Source organism: Saccopteryx leptura, chromosome 2 (assembly GCF_036850995.1).
Source record: "Saccopteryx leptura isolate mSacLep1 chromosome 2, mSacLep1_pri_phased_curated, whole genome shotgun sequence".
In the NCBI taxonomy this organism is placed as follows: Eukaryota; Metazoa; Chordata; class Mammalia; order Chiroptera; family Emballonuridae; genus Saccopteryx; species Saccopteryx leptura.
Window position 1 is genome coordinate 59,820,765 of NC_089504.1, and position 12,846 is coordinate 59,833,610.

The window sequence follows — 12,846 nt, forward strand, 5'->3', positions numbered from 1 at the left end:
TAGAGCATTCGCCTGGCATATAGGTGTCTGGGATTCAATTCCCGGTCAGGGCACACAGAAGTGACCATCTGCTTCTGCCACCCCTCTACTCTCCCTCTTCTCTCCCTCTTCCCCTTCTGCAGCCTGTGGCTGCATTGGTTCCAGGGTCCCCCCAACCCTCACCACCTGTACGCCTTAAAATGCATCAGCCTCAAGAGCTTGGTAGGTAGTGGAGCATGTGCCCCAGATAGGGTTGCCAGGTAGATCCTCATCAGGGCGCTGCGGGAGTCTGCCTCACCATCTCCCCTCCTCTCACCTAAAAAAAATTTTTTTTAAATTGATTCCTACCTGCAGCATACCCAAGGAGGAAGGGAGGGAGGGAGGGGGAGAGAGAGAGAGAGAGAGAGAGAGAGAGAGAGAGAGACATACATTGCATGTGTCCTGACCTCGGATCAAACCAGCCACCTCCGGGTATAGGGATGACACTCCAACCAATGAAGTGTAGCCAGGGCTAGTATTTTTTTCATAGAATCATAGAAATTGGAGGGGGGTGGGTATTTATTTATTTATTTATTTAAAAAAAAATTTATTAATGTTAATGGGATGACATTAATAAATCAGGGTACATATATTCAAAGAAAACATGTCTAGGTTATTTTTAAAGATAACTTTAGAATTTTTAAATTGATTTGAGAGAGAGGAAGGGGGTGAGAGACAGAAACAATGATTTGTTGTTCCATTTATTTATTTATTTATTTATTTATTATCTTATTTTTTTTGTATTTTTCTGAAGCTGGAAACGAGGAGAGACAGTCAGACAGACTCCCGCATGTGCCCACCGGGATCCACCCGGCACGCCCACCAGGGGCGAAGCTCTGCCCACCAGGGGGCAATGCTCTGCCCCTCCGGGGCGTCGCTCTGCCGCGACCAGAGCCACTCTAGCGCCTGGGGCAGAGGCCAAGGAGCCATCCCCAGCGCCCAGGCCATCTTTGCTCCAATGGAGCCTTGGCTGTGGGAGGGGAAGAGAGACAGAGAGGAAAGAGGGGGTGGGGTGGAGAAGCAAATGGGCGCTTCTCCTATGTGCTCTGGCCGGGAATCGAACCCGGGTCCCCCGCACGCCAGGCCGACGCTCTACCACTGAGCCAACCGGCCAGGGCTGTTCCACTTATTTATGCATTAATTGATTATTGCATGTGCCTTGACTGGGGATCAAACCTGCAACCTTAGCATATCCTGAAGATTCACTAACCAACTGAGCTACCCCACCAGGACCGTGGTGTTGTTATGGTGGTCGCGCAGGGGTATTTCAGAGGGGGCTTATTGAATTTATATGCCCCGTTTTAGAGATGAAGAAACTGAGGCCTAGAGGAGTTTATTTACTGTTCCCTGGTGAGCTGGCAAAGGGGTTGTGACTAAAAAGAAGATTTTCTGTCTCCATTATCTTTCAGCTGCCCTTTGCCTGTCCTCTTAATAGGCAGGGGCCATCAATTTCAGGAATTTGCAGGAGTGCTTTTCCACAAACAAGTAGAGAAGCATTGATTTTGCCAGTCTCTTCTCTCCAGAGGCCAGCATTTCAACTTGTGCTTTGAGGACACTTCACTTTAACTGACTTGGGACCTGTGTACACGGGCTGCTGAGTGTGTGCTGTGGAAGGGAGCTTGGGGTCTTCCTCTGCCCCTCCTCAAGAAAGTCAGTGATTAGAGAACTGGCATTAATGATTTCTATCTTAGTAATACTTGGTTTTTAGGTAGCTCCTCCCGTCCTGTTTATTCAAGACACCTTCAAGTTGAAAGAAGACTCAAGGCACTGCTTCTTAATCCCTACTCATGTCTTTTGCACCCACTGACACTTGCTGTGAATCCAGTGTCTGACGTCATAGTTTGGTCCTCACTCAGTTCCCCAGAAAGGCAATGCATTTTCTTTGGAGTTTCCCGAACACCTGCGCCCTTCTGGCCACGCACCCTCTCCTTTCGACGGAGGATTCTGTCCCTCGGCCAAGCAGGAGCGAAAGCACGGAAGCCACAAGGCAGGTCCAGGGAACGCGGGAGGCTTAGGGCCACCCCAGAGATCGTTCCTCTTGAGGCAGGCACCTGCAGGAACGAGACCCCTGGACGCTCTAGAGGCCATCTTCCACCCACAGCAGGAAAACAACCCCACAGCCACAGGGCCAATAATTCTTAGCGGAATGGAAGGAGCTGGCAGTAAAAAGGCACTAAACGGGAGCGTTAAACATGCCACTCGAGCCGCGTCCAGGGATGTCTCCGGGTCAGAGATCTGAACTGAGCCGTTTCATTGGGGGATGGGCTATTCCCTAACTCCTCGGAATAAGCAGACACACGTGGCAGAAGGAACGTGTCGGGGCGGAGGGAGCTCCTCCGCCAGGTCTGACCTTGCCGAGGCCTGCGGGCCAGGTGCGGCGGCGGCGGTACGCGGAGGTGCCCCGTGGGCACTGCCGGGGGTTGGCGACGCGCGCAGGCGCACTGAGACCCGCCCATCGTCCGGCTCTCACGTACAAAGAAGCGCCGTAGAAGAGCCAGGTTTTCTGGAGGTTTCAGGGCCGCCTAGTGCTTCCTCCCGCCCGGCTCCGGGACGCAGTCACAGTCCTTTCCCACCCGGCGTCTGAGGCTTACCAATCTCCCTAGACGTCTCTGCCTCTGCCGTGGTCTCAGGGCCCGGGTGGGTCCGGTGTGTTGCGGAGTTTAATTCTGGCGCGGGCCGGCCGTGCTGGCCCCGCCCTCCGCGCCGCCCCTCCTCCGAGGTCCGGGCGCCCGGCGGGGCCCGCGAGTTGCCCACTCCGCGCGGCAGGTTGAGAGCAGCGTTTGGAGGTGAGTTAAGCCGGGGGCTGCGGTGCGCGGCAAACTCCGGCGTGTTGGCTGGGGGGTTGCCCGGGCTCCGACCTCTGCTCTGGACCGGCCTCCGCCCAGCGAGGCAAACTTGGCGCGTGCCGGGGGCGCACGGCGTCCGTGGAGGGGGCGGAGGGCAGCTCCGCGGACGCTTTCTCGGTTCCCTCGGCGGCCTTAGAACGGGCCCCGGGACTGGGTCACCGGGGTTTGGTGCGCGCTGCGACGCTGGTGCTCGGCCCTGTGCAAGGGGAGCGCGGCGCGCAAGGTTCGGGGCAGCGGGAAAGTGCGGCCCCGGGCGGGGCGCACGGCCCTTTGGTGTCCCCGGGCCCTTTATCAGTTTGGGATGGAGTGGAAGACCCTCTCTGAGATGTCTTCCCTTGAAGGTCTCAGCTCCACAGGAGGGACTGGCGGTCGACCTCTTTATCCCTCTGTCCCACAGCGGCAGGTGGCCTCGACCCGCCCTCAGCCGACTGGGAGATTACTCCGGCCAGAGTTTGAGTGGCCGGGAGGTGGGGGAGGGGTGCGGAAGCCGGGGGTCTGCGGCGTCCGCCGAACCCAGTCCAGACAGCGTGGACTTCAGGAGGATCCTCGGCGTCAGGTTGAAGGAGGGTTAAAGTGCTCTTAAACGGACTTGGTCCCTGAACGCCCGCCTCTATGATGCCACTTAGGCAAGTGCGTAGGGAATGGTGCGCTCTGGGCAGCCACCTCCTCTACTTGACCGTTCATCCCACTCCACCTAGGTCCCCGTGGAACTTTACGAGGCAACTCTTCGCGGTGAGTCTTGCAGGTCAGCAAGAACTCTGCTGCACCAAGGGGACTTGGTGAGGGCTTTGGCTGCGCTAGCATGAAAAACAATCTATGGCGTCCCCCAGCGTTCACTCTCTGCACATCGGCGCCACGGAGGTCTATCTTGTATAATAAAATAATATCAGAACGAGAGTGCTAGACTCACAAGGAGTTTCTTATCTCACCTTCATCCACCAACCCACCGTCCCCAACCTCTGAGCTGGATTGCAATCAGGGCTGGTTTTCTCATTTTTAATTCATGTGCTGCTTCAACTTGATTTTTAGGTGATACTTAGCATTTTTCCTGTTAGTTGTTAATTCATCTAACTTTTTCTAATACATTTGGGCACTCCTCCACCTTTATTTTTAAAAGTCAGCTATAATAAACGTGCCATAAATTTACCTTTTTAAAGTAGAAAAGGGGGTTTTAGTATATTCACAAGGTTACACAGTTACCATTACTATCTCATTGCAGACATTTTCCAAAAAGAAACACCCCATACCCATTAAGAGTTGTCCATTAGCAGTCACTCCATTGCCTCTTCCCCGGCCAAATACTCCCTCATTTTAAGGTGAAGTTTTCCCGAGATAGAGACTGAGAAAACAGAGAAATTATTAACTCCAGTTCTTTTCGGCTTAATGGATTTGGGGAAAGGTGCTGCTGCTAAAGCAGTGGAAGAAAAATTAAGTATAGGCTGTCCTATGTCAAGATTAAAATGTCTGAGGAAAAAAAAAAAGTCTGAGAATAGCGAAGAAGCCCACAGTGGAAGAATAATTGCCTCGTTTAAGGATACGCAAATTAGGAGTGCGATTTATCCTCATAAGGCACAAAGGTGCTTTGGGACACTCTTTCTGCACTCTAGATTTGCCAAGTCCACAAATCACCCTAGTTGAGGTTTTGCCTCAGCAAAAGTGAGTTGTGTGCGTGTGTGTGTGTGTGTGTGTGTGTATTTGCATTTGTGTTGTGGGGGAGGGAGATGTTGGAGGGAAAAAGGACTGCAGATTTAAAAATAGTTTTGTTTTAAATCATCCAAAATGGCCCCAAAGAAAGAAATCACAGGCAAATGGTGACTAGAATCTATACTTTGGAGACTTAGGTTCATTTCCTGAGTTATCAGCATCTGCTTGCTGGTAGTCAAATGAACTGAACTGTTAGGCATTAATTCCCCAGTCCAGGGAGGAGGAGGAGGAGAAAGGATCTAGTTAAAGGAAATTCAAGGAATTGGGGAAGGGGTAGGAGAATGGCTGAAAGGGGAGTGTTTGTGAGAGCTGAGGTCTGTTGAGATGGAGTAACAGTAGGATGGAAAGACTCAGAAGCAGCAAAAGGGATCTCTGAAAAATTAACAGATACTTGACTCAGGCATTTGGTGGATTATTTGTGCATGTTTTAAAAATCACGTTTTTGTGAGCAGAGTTGAAGCTAGGTAAGTTACGCAAGAACCACCACACTTTTCTTAGGCTCTCCAATCAAAGAAGCCAACTTAGTTTCAAATGTTACAGGAAATTTTATGCCTCTTGTGTGGGTGGCTTGGCTTATGCCATCTTTTTTTTTTTTTAAGTAGTTTTAAAAATTGAACTGTAACATACAGTAGGACAAGTATTTACAAGATGCACATAAACTTACAAGTAGCACCAAGATCAAGAAGCAGAACATTGCCTCCTGCAGAAGACCCCTCAACTCTTCTAATTGCTACCTCTTCCCAAGAGCTAGTGTGACTACAGATTAGTTTTGCCTGTTTTTGTCCTCTGTGTACATGGGATCAATGGGATTATAGTGTGTGTGTGTGTGTATCTTGTTTCTTCAACATTCCTTGTGAGATTTAGCCATGTTGTTGCATGTGGCTATAGTTCAATCATAATTGCTGGCCAGTATTCCATTGTGTTATTATACCCCAATTTGTTTAATCATTCTAGGGTTGATGGACATTTGAGTTATTTCCAAATTTTGTCATTGGTGAATTGTGTGACTAGAAGGACATTTTAGTAATATGTCTTGATAAACAGGTACACGCTTGTATTGGGTATGTGCTTGGGAGTAGAATTGGTGAATTCTGAACTAATGTTCAGTTTAGAAGATACTGCTAAACAGATTGCAAAACAGTTGTATGATTTATAATTTTAACAGCAGTGTGTGAGAGCTCTGTCCTATCCTTTAAAAAATTCATTTTATTTTTTAAAGATAAAATTCTTTCAAATTTTTTATTTTTATTGACTTAGGAAAAGAGAGAAAAAGAGAAACATCAATTTGTTGTTCCACTTATTTATGCGTTCATTGGTTGATTCTTGCATGTACTCTGGGGATTAAACCACAACCTTGCTGTATTGGGTTGATGATGCCCTAACCTAGTGGTCCCCAACCCCCAGGCTGCGGGCCAGTACCGGTCCACTGAGAAAGAATAAATAACTTACATTATTTCCCTTTTATTTATATTTGTCTGAACGATGTTTTATTTTTAAAAAGTGACCAGATTCCCTCTGTTACATCTGTCTAAGACTCACTCTTGACACTTGTCTCAGTCACGTGATACATTTATCTGTTCCACCCTAAAGGCCGGTCCGTGAAAATATTTTCTGACGTTAAACTGGTTCGTGGCCCAAAAAAGGTTGGGAACCACTGCCCTAACTAACTGAGCAATCCGGCCAGAGCCTGTTTTATCACTTTTTAGATAGCGAAAGCAGTACACTTAACAGATTTTGGAAAATGGACAAAAGATGACCCATACTAACCCAATTCGGTAAACTGATTTTATTCAGTTGTGTTCGATTTCAGTGGTTTTTCCATATCTGTTCATCTTTCTATGTAGTCATAATGCGAATATTCAATTTTATATTTTGTTTTTATTTTCACACTGTATCTTAATGTTGCTCCAATCTCCATGACTTTTTAATCCCTGTTTAGGTTCACAGTTTCCTCGTTATGTTTTCATTTAATAATTTACCCAACATTGAAAATGTGTGTTAAATTTTGTAGTTTTACTGGTGTATATTGCTGCAGCAATCATCTTTTGTACATAGTTTTTCTACTTCTTTGAATTATTTCATAAACTAGAGGCTTTCCTTTTGACAATTCTTATTGTTGAATTGCTACCTGCAGAATCAAGTTGTCCATGAATCTAGTATAGAATTCATTAAAGAAATCTCTAAATTGCTAATATGTTACTTGCAGAAAGTGTCTCATTAGTTTAAGTTGCAAATTCTCAAAATAATGGTGAGCTTGACCCTGATATCTTCTTGATAGCCAGCATAAATATAACTTTTATTGTAATCTCCTGAACCAGTCACATAGTATTTTTCTTTATAGGATATTTTTTGCAAAGGTACTAAACTAGGAGCTTTAGGGCATATAAGAATCATTCAGAAATTAGTATAAAAATTAACAATACCTCCTTGGCAGAATTTTTTTTTTCTTTTTTCTGAAGTTGGAAACAGGGAGGCAGTCAGACTCCCGCATGCGCCCGACCAGGATCCACCTGGCATGCCCACCAGGGGGCGATGCTCTGCCCATCTGGGGCGTCGCTCTGTTGCGACCAGAGCCATTCTAGCTCCTGAAGCAGAGGCCACGGAGCCATCCTCAGCGCCTGGACCAACTTTTTGCTCCAGTGGAGCCTTGGCTGCAGGAGGGGAAGAGAGAGTAGAGAGGAAGGAGAGGGGGAGGGGTGGAGGAAGCAGATGGGAGCTTCTCCTGTGTGCCCTGGCTGAGAATTGAACCTGGGACTCCTGCACGCCAGGCTGACACTCTACCACTGAGCCAACCGGCCAGGGCTTGGCAGAATTCTTATGTGACAAAGTAGTGTTTAGTTCACTTATTGAGTGCTTATATGAGTTCTGAGTCAAAAGACTTGTTGGTTAGTATTGGCTTCCATGAACTAACAGTAGGGTTGAGCTGAACTTTAAAGGGATCTTTAGAAAGTGGCTAGGGAACAGGTCTCTCTGAAGAAAAGAAACCACTGTTCATCTCTGGAGAGATTAATGGTACACGGACTACTCTGACCAATGCTGTTTCCTTACCATTCTTTATTCAGAAGGTACTGAAAATAAGCAAATTAGTACAAAGGCGGAAAAATGCTTAGAGCAAAGAGCCTCACAGAATTCACAAAAGTGGGGAAATATAAAGATAAGCATTGTAGAAGGGCCTGACTTGTGGTGGCACAGTGGGTAGAACATCGACTTGGAAACTCTGAGGGTCGTTGGTTTGAAACTCCAGGCTTGCCTGGTCAAGGCACATACCACAAGCAGTCAGTGAACAACCAAAATAAAGCAGCTATGATCTCACTCTTTCCCTCCTCTCTCTAAAACCAATAAATAAAATCTTAAAAAAAAAAAAATGAATAGGCCTGACCAGGCGGTGGCACAGTGGGTAGAGTGTTGGACTGGGATGCGGAGGACCCAGGTTAGAAACCCCGAGGTTGCCTGCTTGAGCGTGGGCTCATCTGGTTTGAGCAAAGCTCACCAGCTTGAGCCCTAGGTCGCTGGCTTGAGCAAGGGGTCACTCAGTCTGCTGTAGCCCCCCAGTCAATGCACATATGAGAAAGCAATCAATGAAAAACTAAGGTGCTGTAACAAAGAATTGATGCTTCTCATCTCTCTCCCTTCCTGCCTGTCCCTTTCTCTGACTCTTTCTGTCTCTGTTTATCTCTCTCACACACAATAAAGGAATTATAGTGTAGGAATCAGAAGGATGGAGACACCCGATATAAACGGCTCATTCTGGAAATGTAGGGGATGGAGACATTAATGCTGAGAGATTTGGGTGATATTTAGAGACATTGGACCTTGAAAACTGTACAGGTGAAGATTAAAGGGCAGAGCAGTTTAGATAGTAGCTTTTGAAGAAGCAAGACAGTCCAGCAGTACTTGACAAAAAGTAAGTGTGGTCAGTCACACGCTTGGAGACCCACATGAACGGCAGTTTGAGAGTGTACCTTTATCCACGGCTTGTGACTGCTGAGCCAGTGTGGTGATCTTTGTGAAAATGTAGATCTGGATTCAGGCTGACTGGTTTCAGTCTATATTCTGCTGCTCGATGTGTGCTGTTGGTATAGTTAATGAAAATCTCTGTGCCTCAATTTCCCATCTCTAAAATGGGCATAATAAAAATCACCTCCCTTATGAGATTATTGTGAGATTTAAATGAGTTATAATACATAGAAGACATACACATACATACTGATATACAGTATATGCTAAACACATTTGCTGTTGTTTCTTTAATTAAAAAAAATTTCCCTTCAGCTTTACTGAGGTATAATTAACAAGTAAAATTGTAAGATAAAGTACACATCATGATTGATATATGTACACATTGTGAAAAAATCCCTCCCATTTAGTTAATTAAAACATCATCATTATATATATTCTGTGTTAGAATACTTACTGTCTTAGCAAATTTTGGTTATACAATACAGTGATATTAAATTTCTGAAGTCATAGTTGCACATTGTATGAATGCAAAAAACAAGAGGGTTTAAAATGAAAACTAAACCCATCATTCCTCTCTGATCCCAGTTCATAATATCTTAACTGTTGACTATGTTTTTAGTTCTTCTGCTGGTTATCATTGAACAGATTACCTTGAAATTTAATGGCTTAAACAATTATTTCCTGCCCGACCAGGCAGTGGTGCAGTGGATAGAGCATTTGACCTGGGATACTGAGGACCCAGGTTTGAAACCTCAAGGTTGCTGGCTTGAGCATGGGCTCATCTGGCTTGAGCGTGGGGTGGGTGGCTTGAGTGTAGGATTATAGACATGACCTCATGGTCACTGACTTGAGTCCAAAGGTCATTGGCTTGAGCCCAAGGTCATGGCTAGAGCTAAGAGATCACTGGCTCAGCTAGAGGACCCTCCCCCCATCAAGGCACATATGAGAAAGCAATCAATGAGCAACTAAGGCACTGCAAGTATGAGTTGATGCTTCTCATCTCTCTCCCTTCCTGTCTGTCTCTCATTCTCGCTAAAATACAAACAAACAAAAACAATTATTTTCTGGTATTATGGATTGTATGAGTCGGATTCAGGCAGGGCTTGGCTGGGTTCTTTTGCCCCTTGTGATGTTGACTGAGGTCTCTGAGGTGTTTTAGCTAGTGAATGGGACTGTCTGGAGAGTCCAAGAAGGTTTTGCTCCCGTGTTGTATGCCTTGGCAGGGGATGACTGGAAGGCGCATGGTCAATGTTGATGCTTGACCAGAGCATGTACCTATGACTACTTAAACATCGTGGCCCTAGACAGTCAGACTACTTAAATGTCCACCAGATTCCACCACGTGTCGTTGTGTTCCACGTAATGATGGGGATGCATTCTAAGAAGTGCATTGCTGGGCGATTTCATTGTTGTGTGAACATCAAAGAATGTACTTACACAAACCTAGATGGTATATATAGCCCAGTGGTTTTCAACCTTTTTATACTTGAGGACAGGTGAAAATGGGACTGAAGAAAAGTCCTTGAATTATTTCAGAGACTGCTAAGGCAGAAATCACCCTGAGCCTAGGCAAATTTGACTAACATCATTAAGTCTATAATCTTATACAACAGGGTAGTTAACACTTTCTTGGACAAGCATGAAATTTCTGGTGTACTGGTCCACCAGACTTGTAGTTGAAAAACACTGCGTAGCCTACTCCATACCTATGTTATATGGCTATTGCTCTTAGGCTACAATCATCTGTACAGCATGTTACTGTACAAAATATGAGATTAAATGAAGCACGTGAAAAAGTGATGCAATCAAGAGACAAAGTAATCCCCAAATGTATGAGACTACTGCCAGTGTAACACGACATAGTTTCACAGCAGATTTTTTTTTTTTTTTTAGAGAGAGAGAGAGAGGCAGAGAGAGGGACAGATAGGGACAGACAGGAAGGGAGAGAAATGAGAAGCATTGATTCTTTGTTGTGTCACCTTAGTTATTCATTGATTACTTTCTCATATGGGCCTTGACGGTGGGGGGCGGGCTACAGCTGAGCCAGTGACCCTTTGCTCAATCCAGTGACCTTGGGCTCAAGCCAGCGACCATGGGGTCATGTCTATGATTCCACACTCAAGCCAGATGAGCTCGTGCTCAGGCTGGCGACTTTGAGATTTCAAACCTGTGTCCTCTATGTCCCAGGCTGTCGCTATATCCACTGGTCAGGCAACAGCAGACTTTTTTTTTTTTTTTTTTTTGTGACAGAGACAGACAGAGAGAGGGACAGACAGGAAGGGAGAGAGATGAGAAGCATCAATTCTTCGTTGCAGCACCTTAGTTGTTCATTGATTGCTTTCTCATATGTGTCTTGACTGGGGGGCTGCGGCAGACTGAGAGACCCCTTGCTTGAGCCAGTGACCTTGAGTTCAAACTGGTGAGCCTTGCTCAAACCAGATGAGCCTGTGCTCAAGCTGGCAACCTCAGGGTCTCGAACCTGGGTCCTCTGGTCCCCAACCCCTGGGTCGCGGACCGGTACCAGTCCATGGGCCATTTGGTACTGGTCCGCAGAGAAAGAATAAATAACTTACATTATTTCCATTTTATTTATATTTAAGTCTGAACAATGCTTTATTTTTTAAAAATGACCAGATTTCCTCTGTAACATCCGTCTAAGACTCACTCTTGACGCTTGTCTCGGTCACATGATACATTTATCAGTCCCACTTTAAAGGCCGGTCCGTGAAAATATTTTCTGACATTAAACCGGTTCGTGGCCCAAAAAAGGTTGGGGACCACTGCTTTAGAGTATCCTAGTCCAAAGCTCTATCCACTGCACGACCGCCTGGTCAGGCTACAGCGGACTTTTTTTAATAAGTAGAAAGAGTACACCTTAAAACAATGATCAATAATATAGTATATAAATATCTAAAGCGGGAACATAGCCATTATCAAGTATTGTATACTGTATAGAATTATATGCACTATACATTTATATGATTGTCAGCATAATAGATTTGATTATACCAGCTAAGTTTGTTTATTCCAGCATTTCTGCAAACTTGTAACACATTGTGCTATAACTTGACGATGGTTATGATATCACTAGGTGATAAGAAGTTTTCAGCTCCTTTATAGGGGACCACTCCCAGGTCCTCACTTTAAAGATGATCAAGAAAAGAAGCAACGACAGTGGTGCCAAAAAATACCACAGCCACGTGCAGCCTATTCACTGCACCAGTTGTGTCTGGTGTGTGTCCAAGGACTAGGCCATGAAGAAGTTCATCATTTGAAACATAGTAGAGGCTGCAACAGTTAGGGACATTTGCAAAGCAAGTGTCTTTGATGCCTACGTGCTTCCCAAGCTGTATGTGAAACTGCATTGCAGTGTGAAGTGTGCCATTCACAGCAAGGTAGTCAGGAATTGTTCTTGTGAAGCCCGGAAGGACCAAACATCCACTGCTATTAGACCTGTGGGTGCTGCCCACGACATCCACCAAAGCCCATGTAAGGAGCTGCTAAGTCCTTAAGGACTGAAGGAAAGTTCTCTGGAAAAAAATAAAATGGAAATTGTACTTAAAAAGTATCTTATGGGACCACCCTCATATATGTCAATCTGACATTGACTGAAACATCCTTATGCGGTGAATGACTTATTTTCAGGCTACTTTAGAGAAACAGAATCATAGGATTTGTATCTGTTTATAGAAACTGACTTACTACAAGGAATTGGCTCACATGATTATAGAGGCTGACAAGTCCAAAATCTGCTGTGTGGACTTGCAGATTGGAGGCTCAGGAGGACCAGTGGTGCAGATGAAAATCGAAGGCAGCCTGCTCAAGAATTCCTCTTGCTTGGGGAGGACAGTCTTGATGTCCTGTTCAGGTTTCGTTGGATTGGATGAAGCCCAACCAAATTATGGAGTGCAGTCTGCTTTGTCCCCGAAGTTCACTGATTAAAATGTTAATCTCATCCCCAAACACCCTTCATGTTAACTAACACATTACGATTAACTCAAGCTGTGAGCACCTCGTGTGAACCAGTTGGAAGTTTCATGGCCTTTTAGGACATAGCTTCAGAAGTTACATAACTTCCCGTTTACCAAACTCTATTGATTGGAGCATCACAAAGCCTGTTCAGACTCAAGGGGAGGGGACATAGACCTACCAACTTGATGGGAAGACTGCCACAGGATTTGCAGCCTTCATTTTAAACTGCCACAGTCTATACTACTTGATTTTGCAAATTGACTTTAGCTAGCTATTAAGTCTCTGCTAAGCAAGAAGGGGGATTTCTATTACCTCCTGTATCTCTTCTTTTCCCTTCCTCTCTGCC

At 45.5% G+C, this 12,846-nt stretch overlaps 1 protein-coding gene and 1 pseudogene across 3 annotated transcripts in view; both read left to right on the forward strand.

Annotated features, from left to right (window-relative positions):
- The first annotated feature begins 2,672 nt into the window (after positions 1-2,672).
- KANK1 (KN motif and ankyrin repeat domains 1) overlaps positions 2,673-12,846 on the forward strand; it is a 249,516-nt gene continuing 239,342 nt past the window's right edge. For all 3 annotated transcript variants that reach the window (XM_066368045.1, XM_066368049.1, XM_066368048.1), the window contains exon 1: positions 2,673-2,804. The gene's annotated coding sequence lies outside the window, so the exon portion shown is untranslated. The remainder of the gene's footprint in view (positions 2,805-12,846) is intronic.
- LOC136393002 (small ribosomal subunit protein eS26 pseudogene) lies at positions 11,678-12,021 on the forward strand (annotated as a pseudogene).